Genomic DNA, 14149 nt, shown 5'->3' with positions numbered 1-14149 from the left:
GTGAAAATTCAGGAGGTGTGAATATTTTCGCAAGGCCGTTTTGATTTCGACAAATACAGTATGGTTCAATACTCGCGGTGCTGCTGCTGAGTGAAATGTGCTACACTTCCCAGTGAAGATGCTTTAGATTAAAAGCTTTTTAATCTGTGTCAGGGCAGCCGTGTGTGTTTATCTGTCTGGTGTGCCGGACACCAGCTGCAAACTCGGTTCCACTGTTTATGTCTTCTCAGCCCGCCTCTTCCCTCCCTGGTTTGGAAAGGCACTCTGTTAATTTAAACAAATCCTAGCCACCATATTATAAAAACAGTACTTATACACATAAAAGGAAAAGTCCTGGCAGAGTCATTTTTTATTCTCTCATGTGGAGGAAATGATCTGGTAGAACATCTAAAGTCCTTAAACCCAGAGAAGCTGAAATTGTATCAGGGCTGTTTGGTTTAGAATATTAAAGAGATCAAACTTATTCATCTTGATATACCCAGTTAAACCTGGTTTAAAATACAACCAAAGAAGACACGTTCATAGATGGCAACAGTTTCTATCCGCATTAAGCCGAATGAGATTGTGATCTTACTTAAAGTGTACTGGCACCTGTGCAGTTCATTGAAGGGAAGATAATCTTTCTGGCCCATTTGAACAAAACTGGGTCACATTAGTGGTGGCTGTAGCTACGCCAGCAAAAAGGAGAAAGATAAAGAAAAGGTAATTTGTTACTACTCCGTAGATGCAGTCCTTGGACACCATATTTGTGGGTGGGTTTGTGTTGAGGGGGGAAAAAGGAGCAATCCTACATCCTTGGGTTAGGGAGTGGACGCAGCTCTTTATCCATATAAAGACAAAACTGCCCATTCAAGCCGTTTCCCTGAGCTCACATTATATATATAACACACTCACTTAACTGCAGCGAAGTACCAGTGTCCATGATAAAAAAAAATTATAGGTATGTGTTCTGTTTATACCGTGGATGAAGCCAGACTTTGCCAAAAGATAAACATTTAACGTAGCGCCATCTACAGGCCACGTGCGAAACACATATGTTTTTCTAGCTGCTTGTTTTCAAATTGGCCACTAGATGGCGCGTTGGGACTAAAGATGAGCTCCTGACGTGGCAATTTTTCCGTTTAGACTCTGGGCACAAAATGATCAGATTCAATAGAAGCAACAATTGATCAGATTGGACTGGACAGTTTCAGGAGTTGGAGTAAAATAAAGTTCATGAGAGGGTCTAAATGCTGTAATTTATACAAAAGAAACTTCAATGGTGAGGGAAAAATGTTTATACCTCAGTGATTCTTGAGAATAGGGACAAAACAGGTCCTGTGGATAAAGCACAAAATTTGAATAAAATATACACAAAATATAATTTTTTTCAAATATCTGACTAAACTAACCTGGGTCAGGTGAGCACAACAATGTATGTTTTACAGGTATTTGCTGAATATTTTTTTATTTTAAACATTGTAGTCGGTGGATGGTGCCTGTAAAATCCCTTTGTCCAGGAGCAGAACTCAACACATTATAATAGTTTAAAATAATTAAAGAAATACTAAAATTATATATTATTACAATTAAGTATAAGTAGTCGTATAAATAATTATAAAGGTATCAATAAATTTAATTAAAAAGCATTTTTATATATTTTCCAACTCCACTGAAATTTGTCCCTAGTTTTTGTCAACACCGTCAGAAATGAAAAGAATGTATTAAAAAAATCAGGCATTATTGGGGGGCACCAGAACTTCTGAGGATCCCATGACCACTTCCTTTCTCTTCCTTTGCTAGGAGGGCTAGTTAGCTCTGGTTAGCTTAAGTTATTCTTTAGTTTTTTCTTCTTTTTATTAAGTTGTTTGTCACAACCATGATGTGTCAACACCATAACTGACAATTTACAAAACTTTGATGAAATTTTGTGAAATAAAAGCTTAATTTTGGTATATTGTAAAGATGTAATGGACCTGATGAGCTACAATATGGCCTCCTTCAGAATAACATCATATAAACTGAGGTAGTTTGGCTTTTTGTCAACTCCGTCAGATGTCAACTCCATCAGAGTTTTTCTGACTCTTTCAGTGAAATTGTTGTCAAATCTCACTTAAATGTGCAATTAATTCATTTTAATGTATTTTACATAAATTGCATTACTTCACATGTACCACATTTTTCATTTTACTCACTAGTTTGACACCACCTTCAGTTCTGTCAACTCCGTCATGCAGTGTCAACTCCGTCAGATGGCCTTTTGTTGTTTTTTGTTTTAAACAATATTTATTTTGTTTCTTGAGAAGCCTTTGTCTGTAAAATGAGTAAAAATATCACTATTAGGGTAATTAAAAATGATTTTTTTAATTTATTTTTGTCAGATGGTGATGACAACGTTCTGGATCAGGTCAATTAAAAATTGAATTTCTTAAAAAAATGTTGCAACTGCGAGCCTGTACCTTAGCATCTTTACATTTCCAAAACATTATTTGTCATATTTGCATACATAAGGTTGAGAAATAACAAAAAAAAAAATATGTGAAAATTAAAACCCATTTTGTCCCTATTCTCAAGAATCACTGCCCTAACAGATTTAGGTTTAAAGTCATCTTTTAATTTTTACAAGTTTATTCTAACGAGAAGCAGTATTAATGTTGCTAGCTCACTCTAACAAACCTCTGAAGCCTTCGCACAACAGCTGCCTTAATACTCAGATTAGATTACACCCGGCTGGATGCCATGTCATGAATATGTGACTTCTGGCTGCACTTGTAATGGCTGTTCTGTTTATTTTCCTGAAGATTTAAAAAAAAACAACTATTGATTCATTTCTTTCCACTTATTAATTCACGTGACAACTCCAGTGGTGGAGAAAGTACTCAAAAAATGTACTTAAGTAAAAGTACAAATACACAGACAAAAATGTACTCAAGTAAAAGTAAAACTACCACATTAACATTTGTACTTAAGTAAAAGTAAAAAAGTACTGGCTTTTAAAAACACTTAAGTATTAAAAGTAAAAGTACTTGCTGAATGGATTACCTAATCGCTAATATCATTAAGTGTACCGATCGTATTTAATTTTAATACATTAGAAATGTGCCATTTAATGAACAATGTCACAGATAAAGCATGTTTTTATTATGTTTACTCTGTGTAACAAAGTTTAGACTTAGATATGTGATTCTATGCATCATAATTTCAGGGATGGAAACATCTCGTCTCCTGTCCTAACATAGCATGAACTTCACTTTTTTTTTTTGCCACTGGTGGCTTTTATTTTGAAAGAAATCCAACAGAAAGGGGATGGAAAGAAGGTGGGTGGGAGAGGACATGGAACTAAGGAGTCACATAGCAGAATTGTAGTCAAGACGACCTACCCAAGAAGACCAAGTCAAGACCAGCACCTCGCGCTACGTGACACAAAAAAATTTAGTTTTACCTATCAAAATTGCTTCTCAAATTGATCTGAAAGATCCACATCCCCATAAAACACCTAGATATTAAATACTTAGAGCTGAAATAAATTTAATCGGTAAAGATCCATCCAGAAGAATCGGACCGTTCCTGAATGTCATATCAATGCAGACTTTGGTACCAGCGTTGTCCCATATATGCGACACCTCAGTCAACACCTTCACACAATAATTCAGCGCATGAGTGACAACTTTTTCTCATCGCAGATGCAACATCAGTCAGTACAGCTAGCTTTGCTAGCATCACGTCCACGGAGCTTACCTTTCTTTAAGCTTTCCTTCCAAGTGACCAAGGGCATAGGAACAAGTTTATCATTGGGGGGGGGACACATATCGGAAACTTGAAAGATCCGTAAATAGCTTGAGCAAAAATGTCAAACAATGGTGTTATCAATGTGTTACTCTAATCTGACCCCTTGTAATCCGTAATCTAACTATTTACAATCCAATAATCAGATTAAAATTACGTATCCAAGTTAAGTATTTGTGATTATTTTTAGAAAACACATATTGTTACTTCTTTTTCCTTGGGGAGATACGTTTCAAATGTTACACCAGCAACACAAACGTAAACGATGGAGGGAAAAGAGATGCACATTTTCTAGCTGATGGATGAATTTTTCATTCAGTGATCAAATTACTCTTTCAAAGTAACTATGCCATCCATGGCAATGAACTAACTACACTATAAATCATATGTGTGTAGACCTGTCACAATAACAAATTTTGATTTTTGATAAACAATATTATTTTTAGACCATCTTTAAGTAATAAATGTTAATGGGAAAATTATAATCCAAGAACACAATCTGAAAGATCAGTAAACTTAAAATTATAATGAACATTTAACACTGCAACTGGAAGGCATCTCAAATATCCAAAATAAATAAACAAAATGACAAAAATAAAATGAATTTTGAAGTCTTTGTAAATAAAAATTTCCTTCAAAAAAGGTTTAGCTGAGACCAAAGCACCAACCTGAAAGCTTTTATCATACAGTTTTTTGTAGAAAGAAAGAGAAATAAAAAGAGAAGTGATAAATCATGTCAATGGAAATTATTGAATTTGTTTTAATTAATCATGAGCACGTAGCTCGGTTCATTGTGCGCGTTGAAGGGGACACGCAGCGGCACGAGCTGACGCCGCCGCATGCGCAGCGTGTCGCAGCGCTTCGTGCATCTCTGGATCTTTGCAACTCGGTGCGGATCACGCGTGCCGCTTTCCCAGGCTAATCTGTTGCTAAGAGATGAGTGTGTTTACTGGTAACCAAGAGCAACGAAGTGAACTTCAGATATTTACTTTTGCGAAATTTGCCAACGGTAAATGTCTTGTATCTAATCAGGTAAGCGTTATTTCAAAAGAGCTTTTGTTTTATAAACTACTTGTTATTAAGAGATAAACGGGGTTTTTCTGGTAACAAACTGCCACGAAGTATAAATCGAGATTTTAACTTTTGTGTTGAATGTGTGTTTAATATAGCCTATTTGCCATTAATGACAAAAAATATTACTTTTCTGCAAAATTGACCAACTGCACAATTCTTGTTAGTGTAAAATAAGTGGTATTTCAAAAGAGCGGGAGAAACATTATACATTTTTATCAATAAGTATTTTTTGTTGCTACGCTGTTAATCTGTTGCTAAGAGATGATCGCGTTTTCTGGTAACCAAGTTCCACACAGTTCCATAAAGTAAACATCTGAGAGATAGCAGAAGAAATCCTATGTTTTTTGAACAATAACAATTTTTTGTTGCTAATCTGTTGCTAAGAGATGAGTGTGTTTACTGGTAACCAAGAGCCACGAAGTGAACTTCAGATATTTACTTTAGCGTAATTTGCCAACGGTAAATGTCTTGTATCTAATCAGGTAAGCGTTATTTCAAAAGAGCTTTTGTTTTATAAACTACTTGTTATTAATTTGATTTTAAGAGATAAATGGGGGTTTTTCTGGTAACGAACTGCCACGAAGTATAAATCGAGATTTTTACTTTTGTGTTGAATGTGTGTTTAATATAGCCTATTTGCCATTAATGACAAAAAATATATACTTTTCTGCAAAATTGACCAACTGCACAATTCTTGTTAGTGTAAAATAAGTGGTATTTCAAAAGAGCGGGAGAAACATTATATTTTTTTTATCAATAAGAATTTTTTGTTGCTACGCTGTTAATCTGTTGCTTAGAGATGATCGCGTTTTCTGGTAACCAAGTTCCACACAGTTCCATAAAGTAAACGTCTGAGAGATAGCAGAAGAAATCCTATGTTTTTTGAACAATAACAATTTTTTGTTGCTAATCTGTTGCTAAGAGATGAGTGTGTTTACTGGTAACCAAGTGCCACGAAGTGAACAAAAAGCAGAGCACAAACATTTCTAATGTTACTATTGCCCAAATTAAAAGTAGGCTTTTTCCTAAAATAAGCTTTTTAGCTATTTTGTTTATTTATTAACCATGTTTAGCACACTGAATGGAGGAAGTCAATGTAAGACAACATGCTAGTTATAGCCCACATGCCACTGGCTGCATTTAGGCTAATATTACCATTATTCGATCTTGATATTGCCTAATGTTTTGTGATACCAAGTATAGGCTACAGAACAAAGACAGAAATATTTACAAAAAGAGATGTTTAAGCAGAATCATTGCAAAGGCAGAAATGAGAAAAAAAACCCAATTTATCTTAAACTCCTAGAACTGGCTTTAATTCTTGAGTTAAAGGAATTCTATTAAAAAACAGAAACACCTGCTTTACAAGCAGACTTAAAATGTTCCTTTCTGTGAGCATCCAATGTATCATCTGATATTGTTCGGACAAGTTCAGATCTGATATCACTTGCCTTGTTAAATTTCCTGTTCCTAAGTTCTCTGACAAGGCCCAGAAATTTGATAACGAGTCAGATTTCTAAGTTTTAAAATGTTATCAGAAAGGTAGAAAGTTTGCAAATTATTTTCCTTGCACTTTACAGTTATGCAGCACTTTGTGTTGATCTGAAGTAATCATCTTTGTTGTAAAATATCTTGGAATTTGTGGCTGCAGCATTGCAAATGCTAAATAGTTATGGGATGTAAGCACTTCTGCACATCATGGTGCTTGTTAGAGAGCCCTAAATATTGTATGTTTATGTCATTTCCCTCAGTTACTCAACATATACTGTTACAGAAACTCACAGTTTCAGTGTTGGGGTCACATTGTATTTGGGAAATGTTTGATAGTTGTGCACATAAGAAAAAAATAATGTAGTTTACTGCTAGGTGAAATGCTAGTTAAAATCAAACCTACTTGGAGATACTCAGACAATGTGTATATATATTTATTCATATTTATATAAATTCCCTTCTCACCCTTCCGCAGGTGGACTCTTTCATCCTCTGAGCTCGGGTCGTCTACCAGAGGCCTGGGAGCTCGAGGGTTCTGCGCAGTATCTTGGCTGTGCCTAGAACCTGACATTTCTGGACTGAGATGGCTGATGCTGTTCCTGGGATCTGTTTTAGCCACTGCTCCAGTTTGGGGATGACTGCCACGAGGGTCCCAATGACCACAGGCTAGACTACCACAGGTCCCTGCGCTCCTCGGCCCTGTAGACGCAGGGTGAATCCTAGCAACCTGCGGCCTCTTTGCCGGGAGCACCGGATGCCACCTGATGGTGTAGACCCGCCGATTTCTGCCAGGATCAGTTTGGTAAATGCCAGGTCGCTGACAAATAAAACTTTCGTCATTAGGGATTTCTTTTCCTCTTATTGATTGGATGTTTTATTAACAGAATCATGGACAAGTGGTTTGGTGACTCCAGCATTTTTAATGAACTTGTACCGCGGTACTGCGGCTATTTTAATGCTCCAAGGATGTCAGGGTCCGGTGGAGGTATAGTGACTGTTTTTAAAAGCAGTTTTACTTGTAAACAGTTGCCTCTGGCCTCGTTTAGTAGCTTTGAGATCAGCCTATTTGAACTCGGCAGCTCTCACACTGTGCTGTGTGCAGAGGTCTATCGGCCACCGAAGTACAACAAAAACTTTATAAATGACTTTTCTGATTTCCTGGCTGATATTATGCCAAGGTATGACCGAGTTCTCATTGTTGGTGATTTTAATATTCTACTTCACCTATGGCTCAGTCATTTCTTAATGTAACCGATTCTTTTAATTTTGTGCAGTCTGACTGGTGCTATCCATGAGCATGGTCACAGTCTTGATCTGGTTTTATCTTATGGTCTACCAGTTTGTAATTTAGTGATTGGTGACTCATTATTTTCAGACCATATGCCTGTTTTATTTGAGATAACGCTGTCCTGTGCTAAAGCTAAAGCATGCACTGCAGCTCGGTTCTATCGTGTTCTTAACCCTTCTACTGCTGGTCAGTTTTCTTCTGTTTTTAATCAATTTATTGGTGTATAAAGTGCTTCATAAATAAAGTTGGTATGGGATGGTATTGTACTGTGGTCTTCACCTTCCAGGCCTTTTCCAGTTCCTCTCTGAGGCCCTGGTATTTCTGCAGTTTCTCGTGCTCCTTTTTCCTGATGTTGTAGTCACTTGGTACTGCTACATCCACCACAACTGCTTCCCTCTGTTGTTTATCCACCACCACAATGTCCGGTTGGTTCGTCATTACCATTTTGTCTGTCTGGATCTGGAAGTCCCACAGGATCTTAGCTCGGTTATTCTCCACCACCTTTGGGGGTGTTCCCCACTTTGATCTTCCAGTCCATATTCTGCAGATGTTCCTGTACACTATGCCTGCCACTTGGTTATGTCATTCCATGTATGCTTTCCCTGCTAGCATCTTGCACCCTACTGTTATGTGCTGGACTGTCTCAGGGGAATCCTTGCACAACCTACACCTTGGGTCTTGTCTGGTGTGGTAGATCTGAGCCTCTATTGCTCTGGTGTTTAGGGCCTGTTCCTGTGCAGCCAGGATGAGTGCCTCTGTGCTGTCCTTGAGTCCAGCTTTTTCCAGCCATTGGTAGGATTTCCTGATATCAGCCACTTCAGTTATTTGTCGGTGGTACATCCCATGTAGGGGCTTGTCCTCCCATCATGGTACCTCCAGCACCTCATCCTCTGTTCCCCATTGTCTGAGACATTTATTGAGCACATTGCCTGTTGAGATCTTGTCCTTGGTGTATTTATGGATCTTGGATGTTTCATCCTGGACTGTGGCTCATACTCACTAGTCCTCTGCCTCTTTCCTTGCGGCTAGTCTCAGGGTGCTGGATTTGGGGTGGGACCCTCCATGCATGGTTAGTAGGTTCTGAGTCTTAACATCCATGGTGTTCAACTCCTCCTTTGGCCAGCTAATTATTTATTTATGTATTTATTTTTATTTATAACAGACAGAAAAGACAATCAAGAAAGAAAAAAATCAAATAAAATAGAATGAAACAGACTAGAGAAATAAGAGGTAAAACAAATTATTATGCCCAAGTAACATGCAAATTTTATATTTTCTGTTTGAAAAGGAGCAGGTAGAAGATGTAATATCTTATGATGTCCTGCCCCTTTCATACTCATACAATTTATAATCAATTAACTGTCAAAACATCAAAACGAGACAACTTGTTTCCATTTTACATGACATTTAAAGATGTCTCATTATTTAAAAAGCATTTATATCATCAATAGTATTTACAGACTTTAAAACAGTCATCTTATAGAACATTTTGCAATAAGCTCCTTTTTAATCAGTTTTTTAAGCTGGTTTACATTTCTACTTTTTTGAACTCATCATTCAATCCATTCTATACATCTACTCCACGCACCGATAAACAAAAACTCTGCATGGTTGTTCTAATACATTGTTTTTTAAAATGTCCATCACCTCTTAAATTATAACTTCCCTCTCTGTCACAAAACATTTTCTGTATATTGGGTGGAAGTTGCTGATTTCTGACCTTAAACATGAATTGTACAGTTTTAATATTTCAGTATTCTGGGACCTTGTTGCTCTGCTTGGGTTCCCCAAGGTTCAGTTTTGGGCCCACTCCTCTTTTTACTGTACATACACCCAATAGGTTTTATTTTAAATCGCCACAGTAAAGGATTCCAAAAAGGTTTGGTTCCCTCAATTAAGAAAACTCAAGGAATCACCTGCCTTATTTACCTTCCTTGTTCCTCGTTTAGTCAGAATGCTGGATTTGGGGTGGAGCCATCCATGCATGGTTAGTAGTTTCAGAGTCTTAACATCCGTGGTGTTTATCTCCTCCTTTGGCCAACTAGCTATTCCTGCAGGATCTCTGATTACTGGTAAGGCGTAGTTGTTTATTGCACTGATCTTGTTCTTGCCATTGAGCTGGCTTCTCAGGACTTGCCTTATTCGTTGGAGGTATTTGGCTGTGACTCCTTTCCTTGTGACCTCATCGAGGTTGCCATTTGCTTGTGGTATTCCCAGGTACTTGTAACTGTCCTCAATGTCTGCTATTGTTCCTTCTGGGAGTGAGACCCCTTCTGTGTGGACGACCTTCCCTCCATCTGACCACACTTCTCCAGTCCGAATAACATCCCAATGTCAGTGCTGTAGATCCTGGTGGTGTGTATTAGTGAGTCGATGTCTCGCTCGCTCTTGGCGTACAGCTTAATGTCATCCATGTAGAGGAGGGTTAGGGTAACATTAATGGTGGCCCCATTCTTGAGTCGGTATCCGTAGCCAGTCTTGTTGGTGATTTGGCTGAGGGGGTTCAGATGCAGAACAGCAGTGGACACTTGTGCAAGTGGTTTGCAGTTTGCATTATATATAAATAAAAAAAATAAAATAACAAAACTGCATCTGCAAACCAATTGTGCAAGTGGTTTGCAGTATGTATTTAAAAAAATAAAATAAAATAAATAAATAAATAAAAAACTGCCCTGAGACAGACTGGCGACCTGTCCAGGGTGTACCCCGCCTCTCGCCAGGAACGTTAGCTGGAGATAGGCACCAGCAACCCTCCCAACCCCACTAAGGGACAAGGGTGTAAAGAAAATGGATGGATGGATGGAATAAATAAAAAACTGCCCTGCGACAGACTGGCGACCTGTCCAGGGTGTATCCCGCCTCTCGCCCAGAACTTTAGCTGGAGATAGGCACCAGCACCCCTTCCCAACCCCACTAAGGGACAAGGGTGTAAGAAAATTGATGGATGGATAAAAAACTGCAACTGAAAACCAATTGTGCAGTTTGCAGTATATATATAAAAAAAAAAATAAAAAAAATAAAATAAAAAACCTGCAACTGCAAACCACTTGCACAAGTGTTAATCAAATGGGGCAGAAATCAAAAACTCTGGAAAGAATCATAATTCTTTCCAGGAAACTCTCTGCCCCCACTGCTGTTCTGCATAGGTCTGAATCCCCTCAGCCAAATCATCAACGTGAGCCATCCCGTCCTTCCAAACAGACTCCAGGATGGTGGCTCATGGGATCCTCCCAGTCAGAGCCGTCATGCACTCCCGCGACATCTGCCCCCGACCCGGAGTCGGTTAGGCACCTTCTGTGGGAGTGTAGCGCTGCTGTGGACCTGTGGGCAAAGGCCGGCTCCTTGCAATTCCCATACTTGCCAGTAAGGGAGGTCCTCGACACGCAGCTAGTGCTGCACGGGGTGAGCCACCGGAAAACATAAAAAAGGGCCTCATGGAGATGTGGCTCACCCTAGCCACCATATGGACCTCCAGAAACCTGCTGGTAAGCAGGCGCAGGCAGATACCCCACGTTTCTGTGATCCGAATGGTGGCAAAAAAAAGAACTACAGAGCTACAGGTGGCACGCCTGTAGCTCAAGGACACAGGCACAAAGAAGAATCGCCTGCGCCTCTTTGGACGAAGGAGCCGGCGCTCCACGGACAGAGGTCCCAGCAGCAGTGGGGCCCTGGCTCTCCGGGTGAGGCAGGTGGGAAGGAGCAATGAGGGAGGAAAGCCCCTCTGAGCACCATCGCTGTTTGGAAGAACGGGATGGCTCCAAACTACAACCAGACTGGCCACGGATACCGACTCAAGAATGCAGCCACCAAAAGTCTCCTCCTCTACATGGATGGCATCAAGCTGTACGCCAAGAGCGAGCGAGACATCAACTCACTGATCCGCACCACCAGGACCTACAGCACTGACATTGGGATGTCATTCGGACTAGAGAACTGTGGCGGATGGAGGGAACGTCATCCACACAGAAGGGGTCTCACTCCCAGAAGGAACAATAGCAGACATTGAGGACAGTTACAAGTACCTGGGAATACCACAAGCAAATGGCAACCTGAATGAGGTCACAAGGAAAGGAGCCACAGCCAAATATGAGGGGGTACCCAAAAGTTTCCAGAATGACGCTGCTGCACGCGCAGTTTTCGTAGTACACGATTCTGCCTCTAGGTTAGCGGTTCTCAATGTGGGCGGTGCCGCCCCCCAGGGGGCGTTCAGAGGACGGCAGGGGGCGCTGGCGGACATTTTTTCAAAAGGGGGCCGCTGGGATGCCTTTGGGGGGCGTTTAGTCGAAGGTAAACTTTACACCTTAAATGCACAACAATGCCAGTTTAGACTTTGAGCAACTTGGTAAAACTGTATTGTGTAACCTTAAACCATGCTTGGCTGCAGCTGTATTGATGGCAGCTCTTCTTCTATTCAGTGTTTGTTAGCTTCTGTTAGCTTCTTGGCGCAGCTCCGTTCTTCTTCTACTGGTAGCTAAAATCACGATACCCTCACTGTGTATCCCTCTGAAAAATGAACCCATTTAAATAAAGAAATCAAGAAATCCCTCCATGGGTGATACCACGATAGAGGGCGTTCATTTTATAGCCTTAACACCGGTGCTGTAAGTGGTCCGGTATGAAACTGGTGTGATAGAACAACACAGCACTTTTAAATTTCAATAATCAGAATGCAGTATAGCTTATATGTGCTGCATCGCTTTTCCCCATCGATACGCTTCCCGACCGCCGAGCACCTTAGGGGCTTAAAAAAAAGACGCGCACATTGCGCAAAACTCTGAAACAGGAGAAGCGGGACATAAAACGGAGCGACGAACTAGATGTGAATTATGGCATAAAAACAGAGAATCCGACGCTGAACAGTGAAAAAAATCAACACATGATGTGAAACACATGACGATTAGACAGCGCAGCAGGTGATGAGTGAAAATTACTGACGGTGAGCGTCAATAAATGATCAAATAAATCTAGCAACAGGAAAGAAACTAAAGTGGACATAGCAATAAACCAAGAGAGGACAATACTAATCAAAGGAAACTAAATGGAAATGAATGAAGAACAAAATGCAAGAATTAACTAAGAAACTAAAGTAAATACAGAGGAATAAACTGGTATGGCAAGACCTTTCGAGCAATAATTAATACAGAGGACTGTATGGCAAGAATAAACAGACACTATTTCCAGATAAAGGTAAAATATTGTTGAAATGTCATGGGTTTGTTGAGACCCCATCTAGTACTGAGAATAAATATATCTTACAGACCATAACAGTAAAGAACTGATCACTTATTTATGTTTTTAATTAGCTTTGATATATTTATTTCTTCAATATTAATTTTCATGTCAGTGTCATGAGGTTGAGACTCCATGACACTTTCAATTTGACTCATTAGGATTTGATTAAGGATTCGTTTCTGTCTCATATTTGTATGGCATTAAAAGGACCTGGAACTTTTGTTTCTCCAGTGAAAGCTCTGGTTTGCACAATAAATGCCATGTGGTTGAAGTTTTATGGATGATACTCTGATGTCCCATTCTCCTGAAGGCAGCACAGAGCTGCACCACCAGAAACTGACAAACACTGATGTAGTTACAGTTCTATCCATGTTTTAATGTTGCAGAGCTCAGTCGTTTTGCAAATAGTTCAAAGTTTAAACTGGCATTGCTGTACATCTTTTATCTGGTCATTTTGTGCAAGATTTAACAATTAGAAAACGGCACAAAATAAGATTTTTTTTTCCCACTCTGATTGGCTGCTGTTAGGCCTACAAATTTTAACTTGAATGTTCATTGCATTTTTCGTAGACGCCTGTGAAAATAATTTCTATTTCCATGACTTTTTTTGTTCTCTGGGAAATTATTTTTAATGATAAATACAGAAACAAGCATAAAAATCAAAACATCTACAATAGTGATAGTAATATTAATGATAAAATATAGTCAGTGCAAAGTCGCCTGCAAATTCTTTGGTGGGGGGCGGTGAGGGACCTGGATAAGGGCTAGGGGGGCGCTGGCTTGAAAAATGTTGAGAAACACTGCTCTAGGTATTTGTTCAACCACGCCTTCTCAATCAGTGTGCCAAGCGGCGTTGATGTGGAAGGTTTCATCTACCCGCAGTGAATGTTGTTGTAAGAGCTGTTTTGTCCAGCCGTCGTTTTTCTTCATGGAGAAGTTTGCGTGGCTGAAGCTTTGCTTCCTGCTCAGGAAAAAAGCATCGGAAACCGTTCAAATGTTAAAGAGCGCTTACAAGGATGACGCTATGTGTCAAGCTCAAGTTTACTCATGTTCACCCGCTTTAAAAATGGTGAATTGTCAATTGATGATCAACCGCTTTTTTCCGGAGCAGGAAGCAAAGCTTCAGCCGTGTGCTGCTCATAGAACTTCTCCTTGAAGAAAAACGACTGCTGGACAAAACAGCTCTTACAAGAAAATTCACTGCGGGTAGATGAAACCTTCCACATCAACGCCGCTTGGCACACTGATTGAGAAGGCGTGGTTGAACAAATACCTAGCGGCAGAATCATGTACTACAAA

At 39.6% G+C, this 14149-nt stretch overlaps 1 long non-coding RNA gene across 1 annotated transcript; it reads left to right on the top strand.

The window, feature by feature from the left end:
- The first annotated feature begins 5163 nt into the window (after positions 1-5163).
- Positions 5164-7176, top strand: LOC145551648 (uncharacterized). The gene is made up of 2 exons (XR_014087528.1): positions 5164-5321; positions 6806-7176. It is a non-coding gene; the product is annotated as an uncharacterized LOC145551648 (long non-coding RNA).
- The last annotated feature ends 6973 nt before the right edge of the window (positions 7177-14149 follow it).

The sequence above is a fragment of the Poecilia reticulata genome, chromosome 1, assembly GCF_904066995.2.
Source record: "Poecilia reticulata chromosome 1, P_reticulata-male-v2, whole genome shotgun sequence".
Lineage (NCBI taxonomy): Eukaryota > Metazoa > Chordata > Actinopteri > Cyprinodontiformes > Poeciliidae > Poecilia > Poecilia reticulata.
Note: the sequence above shows the minus strand (reverse complement) of the source record. Positions and strands in the feature narration are given on the sequence as shown.